The following is a 12,687-nucleotide window of genomic DNA, read 5'->3' as shown; positions in this document are numbered from 1 at the left end:
TTTCAAGGCATGGAGAAAGTGAAGACAGCAAAACTACAATTGCTGAGGAGAGATTTTGAGACTCTCTACATGAAGGAGTCAGATAATATTGACTCATTATTCACACACGTGATTGGTGTGGTCACACAGATAAGGTCTCATGGAGAGATTCTTGAAGAAAGGAGGATTGTGGAGAAACTAGTGAGGATCCTACCCTCAATGTTCGATGTGATTGTCACCACCATAGAAGAGACAAAGGATATCACAAACTTCTCAGTTGATGAACTACATGCATCACTGATAACACATGAGCAGAGATTGAGTAGAAATGAAAACTCATCTCTAGAGCATGCCTTTAAGACCCAGATGTTCTTTGGAAAAGGAAGAGGTCAAGGCAGAGAAAACAAGAGAGGAAGAGGAAGAAGCCAAAACAGAGGTGGAAGAAACAGTCCAGCAAATGCTCAAGGAAGAGGCAGCAATCCAAATCAGAACCAAGGCCAAGGCAGCAACGAACGAAGTGGACAACATCATGCTCAAGGACAAAGGTATGATAAATCCAATGTCCAATGTCACTATTGTAAAAAATATGGGCATTATGCAAATGAATGTAGGAAGAAGCAACATGATATGAGTAATAGAACTAGTGCAAATTTCACTAGAGAAAATATCAGCCAAGATAATTTGTTTTTAGCCTGTAATATAGCTGAAGAAAAGAGTGAAGATGTATGGTTTCTAGACTCTGGTTGCAGCAACCATATGACAAGAAACATAGCCATGTTTTCTATGTTAGATCAGAGGGTGAAGTCACAAGTCACACTAGGGACTGATAATAAAGTTTTTGTTATGGGAAAAGGAGAAGTAAATGTCTTAACAAAGAAAGGTGAAAAGAAAACCATAGCAGATGTTTATTATGTTCCTGGAATGAAATGTAATGTATTAAGTATTGGACAACTTGTTCAAAAGGGGTACAATGTTTTCTTTGTGGATGATGTATGCACCATCATGGATAAAACACCCAGCAAACAATGTATTGCTGAAGTGAAGATGACAAGGAATAGGATGTTCCCTCTCATAATGACAGCAGATTTAAAAATGGAGAAGAAATAGCAGCAGTGACACAAGAGGCTTTCCAAAGCGAACCAAAAGATGAAAATTGGTTGTGGCACTTGAGATTTGGACATCTCAACTTTGGAGGTCTTAACTTTTTGAATAGAAAAGGAATGGTAAGAGGATTACCATTGATAGAGAAACCAGACAGCCTTTGTAAAGGTTGTATCTTGGAGGAATAACATAGAGAAAGTTTTCCATCTGGGAAAAGCATAAGGGCAAAAGCACCCTTAGAGATTGTGCACTCAGATTTATGTGGACCGATGCAAACTCCATCACTTGCAAACAGCCACTATATTCTAACATTTATTGATGATTTTATTAGAAAAATTTGAGTTTATTTCCTGAAGAACAAAAGTGAAGTGTTTGAAAGATTCTGCAATTTCAAAGCACTTGTAGAAAACCAAAGTGGGCTGCATATCAAAGTTCTAAGAACTGATAGAGGAGGTGAGTATATCTCCAAGGAATTTCTACGTTTTTGTAGAGAAAATGGAATTCATAAGCAGTTTACCACTAGGTACACTCCGCAGCAAATTGGAGTTGCCGAAAGAAAGAATAGGACAATCATGGATATGGCAAGGAGTATGTTAAAGGCAAAACATTTTCCAAATGATTATTGGGCTGAAGCTGTACACTGTGTAATGTACATTTTGAATAGATGCCCTACAAAAGCAATCATAAACAAAGTGTCGGAAGAAGCATGGAGTGGGACAAAGCAAACAGTCACCCACATAAAAGTTTTTGGATGTGTGGCTTATGCACACATTCCAAATCAACTAAGGAAGAAGTTGGACAGCAAAGGGGAGAAATGTATTTTCATTGGATACAGTGAGGAATCCAAAGCTTATAGGTTGTATAACCCATCCACCAAGAAGCTCATTGTGAGTAGAAATGTTCAGTTCATTGAGGAGGAAGCTTGGGATGGAAGCATAGAGAAAACAATGAATTAAAAACTCTTTGTCTCATGATGAAGATGATGAGGAGATGGCTGAAATACATCCCCAAACAGCAACACCAACACAATGGCAGCAAGAGACACCCTTGAGGAGAAATGAAAGTGCTTCTCCAAGCACACCACAAGGAAGAAATTCAAGTGCTTCTTCAAGCACTTGTACACCAAATGAAAGAGGTAAGAAGTTCAGAAATTTAAGTGACATTTATGAACAAGAGGCAGCAAATGAAGGTATGAATTCTTTGTTTGCTTTATATTGTCATGTTGATGACCTTGTTCATTTCGAAGAAGCAATTAAGGATAGGAAATGGATAGAATCTATGGATGAGGAGATCAATGCCATAGAAATAAATAAGACATGGGATTTAGTTGAATTACCAAAAGGAAAAGAAGTCATTGGAGTTAAATGGGTCTACAAGACCAAAAGTAACACTGAAGGCAAAATAGAAAGACACAAGGCAAGACTTGTTGTCAAATGATATAAGCAGCAGTATGGGAGAGACTATGAGGAAACTTTTTCACCGGTTGCTAGAATGGAAACCATGAGAGCAGTGTTGTCCATAGCAGCACAAAACAAGTGGAAAGTTTACCAAATGGACGTGAAGTCGGCATTCCTAAATGGAGTGTTAATGGAAGAGGTTTACATTGAACAACCTCTAGGCTATGAAAAGAAAGGCCAAGAGCACAAAGTGTGCAGATTGAAAAAAGCTCTTTATGGGCTGAAGCAAGCACCAAGAGCGTGGTTTAGTAGGATAGATTCCTATCTACTGGAAAATGGATTTGAAAAGTGTGAGGGAGAACCCACCTTCTACATCAAAGAAAAGGATGGTAAAATACTAATTGTTGTGTTATATGTTGATGATGTTATTTTCACAGGTAATGATGATTACCTTATTGAAAATTTCAAAACAGTCATGAAAAAAGAATTTGAAATGACTAACATGGGTTTGCTGAGATACTTCTTAGGAATAGAAATAGAACAAAATGGAAATGGGATTTTTATTTCACAAGAAAAATATGTTAATGAAGTGTTGGAAAGATTTAATATGCAGGAGAGCAAAGCAGCAATCACTCCCACAGTGATGGGATTAAAACTCAGCAAAGAAGACAGCAGCAAGGATTTTGATCCTAGTTTGTACAAGAGCATAGTTGGCAGCCTAATGTATTTGACTGCAACTAGGCCGGACATAATGTATGTTGTTAGTTTAATTTCCAGATTCATGGAGAGACCAAAAGAAGCACATTGGTAGCCAGCAAAAAGGATTCTGAGGTATGTTAAAGGTACTAAAAGGTTTGGCATTTTATATACTATTTCAGAATGTTCAGATTCAATTGGATACACTGATAGTGATTGGGCTGGAAGTGTAGATGATCGGAAAAGCACATCCGGTTATGTTTTTCACATGGGTTCAAGAGTCATTTCATGGGCTTCTAAAAAACAGCCTATTGTAGCGTTGTCTACAGCAGAGGCAGAATATGTGGCAGCTACAGCAGCAGCATGTCAAGCAGTTTGGATGAGAAGGATGTTAAGAAGTTTATACCAAGAGCAAACAAAAGGACCAGTGATTTTTTGTGACAATAGTTCAGCTATTGCATTATCCAAGAATTCTGTGTTTCATAAGAGAACGAAACACATTGACACAAAGTTTCATTACATCAGGGAATTGGTAAACAATGGAGAAATTGTTTTAGTACATTATAGAACTCAGGAGCAGGTTGCAAATATTCTGACCAAACCATTGGGGCAGAAAAGTTTTGAGTTTTTGAGGAAATGTCTGGGTATGACTGATAACCCAGCAGTTGAAATTAAAGGGGAGTGTTGAAATGGTACTTTCAACTACAAAACCGCCAGTTCGATGTACAGGCCTGCAGCATGGAGCTATCTTTTGCGTGACGTGAAGTGGAATTTTCATTGACGGCCAGGGTTATCAGTAAAGCAAAAATGAAATTAATCTGGTTGGTAAATGTAGGTAAAGTCTTTAATTTTATTGTTTTTTTTTCTTGTTGCTTGTTGAAGATGCAATGTAATGCAATACGCAGTAGTAAAAAAAATAAAATGGAATACACAACAGTGTTAATTTTCAGCAAAAACAGAGTTTTTTTTATAATGCACAACAGTGCAGAGACAATGTGTTAATTTTTTGAGAAACAGAGTGTGTGTGTAATGCACATCAGTGCAAAGACAGTGGGTTGATTTTCAGAGGAGACAGAGTATTTTGCTTTTTGTAATGCACAGCAGTGCAGACACAGTAGTGTCAATTTGCAGGCAGAGACAGAGTGAAATCTTTGGAAGTGCATCTGAAGCGTTCATGCTGTAATCCTTCCGTGAGAGGAAGAATTTTGTAACAGCAGTCTTGTTAATTAATACAAGTTTAGTTTTTTTTTTTGTTGAAACTCTGTCTTTAGAAAATAGTTTCTCTGCGTCAAAAACAGAGTGTTGCTAAAACTCCAGTGTCAGCATTGCTGAAACTCTGTTGACGAAACTCCGTCGCTGAAACACTGTATTCAGCAAACAATTTTTAGTTTCCTGTGTTAGAAACAGAGCATTAAAAACAGAGCATTATTCTCTGTTTGTCTATTCTGGAATTATCAAAAATTCCCAACAGTAAATGAAATATTTTATATGATTGTTGAGGGTTAGTAAAATTCATTAAAATTATAAAAAAAAAAGAAATAAATATTATATATGATTGTTGAGGGTTAGGAAATTCATTGAAATCAAAATTTGAAGAAAAAAAAAAAACAACTAAAAAGTGTAATCACACCCTAGTATGGTTGCCAAAATATGTTGATGGAAAAGTTTCGATGTTTCTCACTAAAATATCTCAAATATTATCAAGCTAAGTGAGATAGATGAAAATGTTACCTATGTTTACATCCTTGTATTTCTACAACCAAATTTAGGGAATAGAATCCTTGCAAGTTGAAAATCTCTTTTTAGATTATAATTTTTTATAACTTTTACTTGTATCAACCAACGAATAAAGAATGAAGAATGAAATAATATAACATCAGAGTGATATCTAGAAGTAGTTTCTTGCTCTTGAAAAACCGGAGCTGAAAATTTTTTTTGGGAGGGAAAATGGAAGATGCCTAAGCTAGATTTGCAGCCGAGGTCCTTGAAGCCTTCAGCGTTGACACTGCTAAAGGCCTCATATTCGCAGGTTGTTGAACATGCAATAATTTATGGCAGAAAGGCCATGGGAAAGAAGAAAATTTCCAAGAACAAAAAGAACTCTGCAACTTTCGAAATGAGCTATAGCGTTTCACCGTCGACTTTCTCTGGTCTTTTCGGGTTTTTAAATGACGGTGAGAGGGATTTCATGCGGGTCAACGATGGCACAAGTTACGCTCCGGGATTCACAGGCGATGACCCTCGCGCCAATTTCGAAGAGGGAGAAACTGACTCCATCTTTGCAGACGACGATGAAGATTCAGGCGAGGAAGCCAACATCAAGCCCAAGAAAAATAAATATAAGAGCGCTCATTCGAGCCCTCATGGATCGAACAATGGGCAAGAGCAAGGGCAAGGTCCGTTGCCGGATCACATCAGAAAAGAAATCATAGAGCTCGGTTTTCCTGATGATGGCTACAGTTATCTCATGCATTTACCAAAAAACAGGGTTTCTGGAGGGGGTTCAGCATTAGCTCTTTGCAGTAAACCTAGGTTGGAATCTATACTACCGGATGCAAAGAAAGATTTTTCAAGGGAGAATGGGCCTTACCATTCACCCAAAAAGGGACAACAGCTGCATGCAAGGCAATCCGGCCTTTTCACCAAGGTCCGGCACAGATCAAAGGGAAAAACAGAAGAAGAAAAGAGGTGGGATTTATGCAGAATAGGATCATGGCATCATCCACCAAGCGAGGAAAGCAGAGAATTAACCCCAGATTTAGAGGACTTATATCTGGGAAATCGATAATGATATGGGTTGGGGAACTAAGCTGGTGATCGATCTGAAGCAAAAAGCCCAAGAAGTTACAGGTATTCTTATTTTATCACAAAGTTTGATTTTCTCTGAGAAAGTGCTACAAGAAGAGATCCAGCTGGAGTATTACGAGATTAAACGGGACTGCACCATTATCATGAATCTAAGATTACAAGGTGGGGCCTCAGGAGCAAGCACGGTAGCAAGAGCAAATCCGATCAACGAAGGTCAGGCCTCATTCAAAGATGCACTAAGAGGGAAACCTGCAACAAAGGACAATCAAGCCCCAAATCTAACAATTCCAGGACCATACATTGTAGAAAAGATGGAAAAAGCGCCAGATCTGTCCATTGAATTACCAGAAGTAAGTGATCTTTTCACTATTTTACACACAAATGCCATCATTTGTCACTTTAATGGATTTTGGCCAAAATTTGAAGAGCTTAATGAATGGATCTACCAAAATTGGACCAGAGAATGTGATATTTATCTGTGCGCAAAAGGTTTTTTTGTGGTTCAGTTTGATACCCAAAAAGATTACAACTACGTCATAAATGATGGGCCATGGTTCTGGGGAAGGGTCGACCTCTTCGTTACCCCATGGTTCTCTGGTTTTGACGCAAATACAATGGTGGTCACAAAAATGTCGGTATGGGTTAGGCTTCATAACCTTCCGCTTCCTTTTTGGCACCATCAATTTTTGTAAGGCATAGGGAACTCCCTCGGAAGGTACTTTTAAGCAAATCGTGAAAGAATGGAAAAATGGATCTTCACCTTTGCACGCATTTGTGTGGAAATGGATTTGAGTAAGGGCCTCCCTGATTGTATAAATCTGACACACAAAGATTTTAAGTGGATACAGTGGCTAGATTTTGAAAATACAACCTTTAGATGCAGGGTTTGTCACCAAATAGGGCATCTGCAAAATACATGCAAACAAGCAATGAAAAAAACAAAAAAGATGGCAAATTCCAAAACCCTCCTCATCATATGATGATGAAGAAGAAAAGGATGAAACCCAACAACAACAGGAGACAGAAAAACAACAAGACTCTCATGAGATGGGAGACGAAAAGGAGGAAGATCAGAAGAAACAACTAGAGAATCCAAATAACTCAGTTGTTAATCTGATACTTGAAAACCAAGTAGAGGAAAATAACAACAACCAAGGCACTGGTGGAAATAAGCAACCACATGTATCTGAAATCTATGATTCAGAGAAAGAAACCTCAAATCTTACAAGAAATAATCAGTTGGCAATCGTCACTACCTCTCCACCTCTGGGGGTCTGGAAAAAAGTTCAAAAGAAAAAAGGCAAGAAAGACAAGTCCAGCTTCGCTTGCAATGTGTAATTTTATTTTTCATTTTTCATTTTTTTTTTATCTTTTTATTTTCTGGGTAGCTATGCTACTATGTGTGTGTCATGCACATGGGTCCTTTGGGACAACCTCCGAAATGCTTCAATGCATCTACTAAATGTAACTTTTGTTTTAATTAATAGAAAGTTGTTGATTTTTTCTTTGGAAATATATATATATATATAACATCAACTAATAAATGAGAAACTTTTGAATTATTTTTATAATAATATAAATTGAACATTAATGTAAATTCAAAATTAAAATGTCCAATAGGCCAACATATGAGAGAAATTAATAAATAATATTAATGAAGATCAATATAAATTACAAAATGTCAAAGGATAATAAATCAAGTGGTACCTAGTAGGTTTAATTCCCCCTTCTCTAGGGTTCTATTCTTCAAAGGCATGTTAGCATGTGTGGAAAAAATTTGAATATGTTGAAAATCATGACTAGTAATTCCTATAAGCCCGAAGGGGAAAAAAATTAAATATCTTGATATTGGGGTGAATATTGGCAATCGTTGTGATTCAATCTTGGGTCTTGCCTAGAAAACAAAACAAATTGCCTTTATATATCATTGCAAGGATGGGGACTGGAAAGTATCTTTAGAACCCTAAGATGTAATATGAATCATATAAAGGCAACCAAGTGGCAAAAGAAATATAAAATAATAACATATGATCTGGATCACTTCAAGAGACAAAAATAACATCATCAAACTCTACAAAATTTACACTAATTAGCACTTAATCAAATCAGAACTCTTGAAAAGTGCAAACATATTACAAAGGAAATAAAATACCTTGAACAACACGATAGGTTTATTCTATTTAATCATTATTTGTCACTTCTCAAGATAAATGTACTATCAACAAGACATTTTATCCATAAAGAAACTCTCATAATGTAAATTAATTTATTTGTCACTTCTCAAGATAAATGTACTATCAACAAGACATTTTATCCATCAAGAAACTCTCATAATGTAAATTAATAAGAATGACGAAGTTCAATTTTAAGGCTTAGGCATACCTTCACACAATTTCATTTTCCATCCATGACTTCTCTCCTCTTTTATATTTGAATAAAGCAATTAGGTATTTGAACAACCTTTTAATTATCATTTAATATATTATTTTGTGAGAGTAAAAATGTTTTAGGAAAAGGTCATGAATGTATCAAAGACTATTAACTAGAAATATGTGGGATCCCACTATACTCTCATAAACTTTATTATATCTAAATTTTATCCTTGTAAATCTGTAATAAATGTAATTAGCATATATATATGGTAGAAATATAAATCAATAAATATATCATCATCATCAACAATCAACATCATAACACTAATGTCTCACATAATCATTATATATATATATATATCAAAATAAAATATCATATCATCGCTATAATCCCAAAAATTATGCCTCAAATTATCCAGAAAGTAAAAGTATTTTAAACGTGAGGTCATAAAATTGTAGGGTGCATTTCTTTGAAAGAAATACCATTTTCTCCTTCATCCCCTATTTTGAATGAATGAGCTTTAGATTATGTATAAGTGTACTCAAATGGGTTAATGTTCTATACCTCAATGGGTTTCTTTCCTTTATCCTTAGGAAGCAAGGGGAAAAGTTGTTTGTCTTTTCTCGGGGGAGAGTGGGAAAAAGAATTCTTTGAAGTAATCACAGGATTAGAGACTGATGGAACAGATGCACTTCTAGGCCAGTAGGCCAGTGAATAATGTCAAAAGGAGGTTGCACATGGTTATTGTCTCATCCATCATGTATGGGATGTAGAGTGGTCTTTGAGATGTCTGTTATTCTGAGATGGGGCAAAAATGGTTCATCAAGATGAACAAAGGGTTATGGTAATGTTGGTTTCTCACCCAAGTCAATGCGACCAGTTTGTATGAATTGATTGAATTCCCTAGAGTTTGCATCAAAGTGAATTGAAAATCATATTCTATTATTCCTTCCCTCTTTCCAAACTACATTGGATCTTCTTCCTCTACCTCTCTTGTTTCTGGGACTTCCCCTATTGAAAAATATCATTTATACCATGTTATAAAACCCATTAATAAACTGAAGAAAAATATTAAATGCGGTAAAAATACACTTTACTATAATTCTATTCAATATGCATAACAAGGCCCACACTCTAGAATATAAGACTAAGCATGCAGTAAAGAAATGGAAAGGGGGATTATTAGTGGAACCGGGAAGAAAATTCATGTGTACTTAGCTTTCATCAAAATATAACCCATCAATATCATAGATACACATCATTTTAATTTTTTTTCCAAAATTTATTCTAAATGTCACATAAGATTTCAAGTAATCCTTTTTCAAAATATTTCAATATCCATCTTCAATCAATAATAGGATAGGAGAAAAACTAAAGGGAAAATAGAAAAAGATATTTAGGAAGGAATTGCAATCAAATACATCCATATATCAAACATTTATTTTCTTCTATTAGCTTCATGTTATAGAAAGTTCAATATCAAGCTTGAATATTAGTTGTATTATTAACAAGTAAGTAATATTTAAGTGCATTGTTTGATATTTATATGTGGTAACACTGAAAAGTTATAATATGAGCAATGTTGTGAGGGGAATTTTATTTTACTATATGGTAAAAGAGAAATAAGAAATATCTTATGTTCTTTGATCCAACACCATAATTTTCATACCTCTGTGTCATTTTGTGTCTGATATAAAACCTCAAGAAAGCTTAAATTTTATAATATTCTACAGGAAAATATCCAATGCCTCGTGCCTTTCTTCATTATTTTCACCTTATGTTTTATACTCATACTTCATTACAAACATATTAAAAATTTGTAACACAATGAGACTAATTCTCATTTCATACATTACATGTAAAGAAGGCCAAACATTAATGGAAGCTTAAGTATCATAATAACCATGTTTATCATGACCTCAATTATATAACTAAATGTAACCAAACATATTGATGACAAGTAATAGTTCAATATGAGTTTTGCATATACAATTGGTTAAAACTTTTTATTTCCTTTTAAAACTCAATGCATGATTTTGAAGTCATATAGTCATTAAATCTTTTTTTCTCTATTTTTGGTTCAATATTGAAACGTTGGCATAGGGTATCCAAAAATCCTTTTTAAGAGATAAATTATTTTAATTCAATATTTACCCTTATTCCACCCTTTTGATACCCAACATAATTTCACTGAACTTTATACTAAATTTTAGAATATCACACACCATAATATATGACCAACCTATCTTTTAAAAACAATTAAATATACCAAGCTTAATCTTTGGCCTTTTATTGTATGTCTCAATCCATTATTAAAGTGAAATACCATCCTCTAAGCTCACATAATAGAACTTTGTTTTTTCTGATTTTTTTCATACCCATGTAAAGTACACGTATCTTATGCACAAATAAAAGAATTTTTAATCTAAAAATAATCTAATAAAAAAGAGTATGAAATCTCAATGACCAGGAATGAAAATTGGAATTAATAAAGAGTGGAACCAAATAAGTAATAAGTAAGACGTTGTAGGGAATTTTATTCATTATAATCTTTTTTGTAATGGGTATTTATACAAATAAATTGACCAAAAACTTGTTTGGAAAGTTTATTCATTGTAATTTTTTTTGTAATGGGTCTTCATACGAATAGATGGACCAAAAACTTGGATTCTCACCCTACCATTTTATTTCACAAAGCAAATGATAATATTTTTTTAGCTAGCAGGGAAAATAACAAAATACTCAACAACTAACTAAAATAGGACCATGTTAATATACTTGTCAATAAAATGAAGTTACATTAGTGCTTATAAAACTACATAAGTGCTCACCTTGACCAGAATTTCCCAAAGTGAAATATGAGTTTATAGCACACTAAAGTTTTTGAGAAACTACAAAGGTCACCAATTAGTTCCAAATCTTTACACAGTTGCTAAAACCCAACTACATACTTAAAAGCGCAGAATGAGGAAGAAATGTAATTCAGTAATTAGTTGGGATAACTAGGAAGTAGGATTGAGTTAAGGACGTGACACTTTAGAAAATATGGAAATTATAGTGAAACATGTGAAGTAAATTTTGAAGATTTCACAGGAAAATTTGAAAATTTAGGTCGATAGAAAAAGATTAGAATGAAATTTAAAAGTTGGAGAGATTTTACTTGGAGTTAAGCCAAAAACAAACCCTTGCATTTGGGTAACTGTAGGAAATTAACACCTAGATATTGATGAGTCTCATCATTGAGTAATTATATGGGCCTTAATTGGCCTTAATTCACCTCCTAGCTTAGTCAAACCATCTATTCTCACAACTTATTGCATACTTTTGATTATATTTTTCTTATGAGTTAAGTTAGAGTTGGATATTTTGCTTTGTGGTCTAATGTGCATGTAATGCAGGAACAAAGGATAAAAGGTAAAAGCAAGGAACTATGGTAAAAGACCTTGGTAAAAACTCGGATGAGACAAGGGAGAGGAATTACAGGAGGTAAATCCTCCTCATTTACTGCCCATCCATTTGAATATCCCTCCATCAGCTAAAAGTACACACAACCAAATCAGGAGTACTAAAAGACAGCCAAGCAAGTGGAAGTACAAGCAGCCTCCCTACTAGAAGGCAGCCGAGCTAGTGAAAGTGAAAGGACAAGTTACCATTAAGTTGGGAGCTGTACCTCCCTAATTTTGAGGGAAGTTGTTGAGACTTCAGATGTATAAATAGAGAGGCTTAGGACCTCAGTTTTTTTAGTCAGTTAACCAATAGTTAGTTAGTTAGCAAGTATTCGAACCTTTTGACTTGTAGCAGTTTGATGTAATACATTGCTCTTTGATAATGAAGATGAGTTTTGATTGGATCCAGCACTGAGTTAACTCAAAGGGTTGAAGCTCTTAGGTTAGGGTCCAACCCTAGCAGTCAAAGCTCCTCTTTATTGTATTGTTAAATAGCATAGCTTCCTGCTTTTTGTCCATTTGTTTAATCAGATGCATTCTCATTACAGCAACAGTATAGATTCATGCTTTCTGAGCATTTGCTCAAGCAGTTCATTTCCATTACAACAGTAGCATAGATGCATGGTTTGATTGTTCATCTGGTTAAATAGATGCATTTTCACTACAGTGGTTCAGCACAGATTCATGGCTTTCCTGCTCATTGACTTAAGTAGCTTCATGTTTTATGTTCATTTGCTTGAATAGTTGCAGTTTCATTACAGTGGTGCAGAACATAGTAGTTGTGTTTCAGTTTGTTCCATTCATGCTTTCATCTAAGCAGTAGGTTGGCAAAGAAAAAGATCCACAAGGTTTCTCACAGGTGTCTCAGCCTCACCTCCTCCCTCTAG

This window comes from Pinus tabuliformis, chromosome 9 (genome assembly GCF_031772625.1).
Source record: "Pinus tabuliformis cultivar Carrire ecotype Pingquan chromosome 9, CPIR1, whole genome shotgun sequence".
NCBI classification, from domain to species: Eukaryota; Viridiplantae; Streptophyta; class Pinopsida; order Pinales; family Pinaceae; genus Pinus; species Pinus tabuliformis.
The sequence above is the reverse complement of the archived record's forward strand: the minus strand, read 5'-3'. Positions refer to the sequence as shown.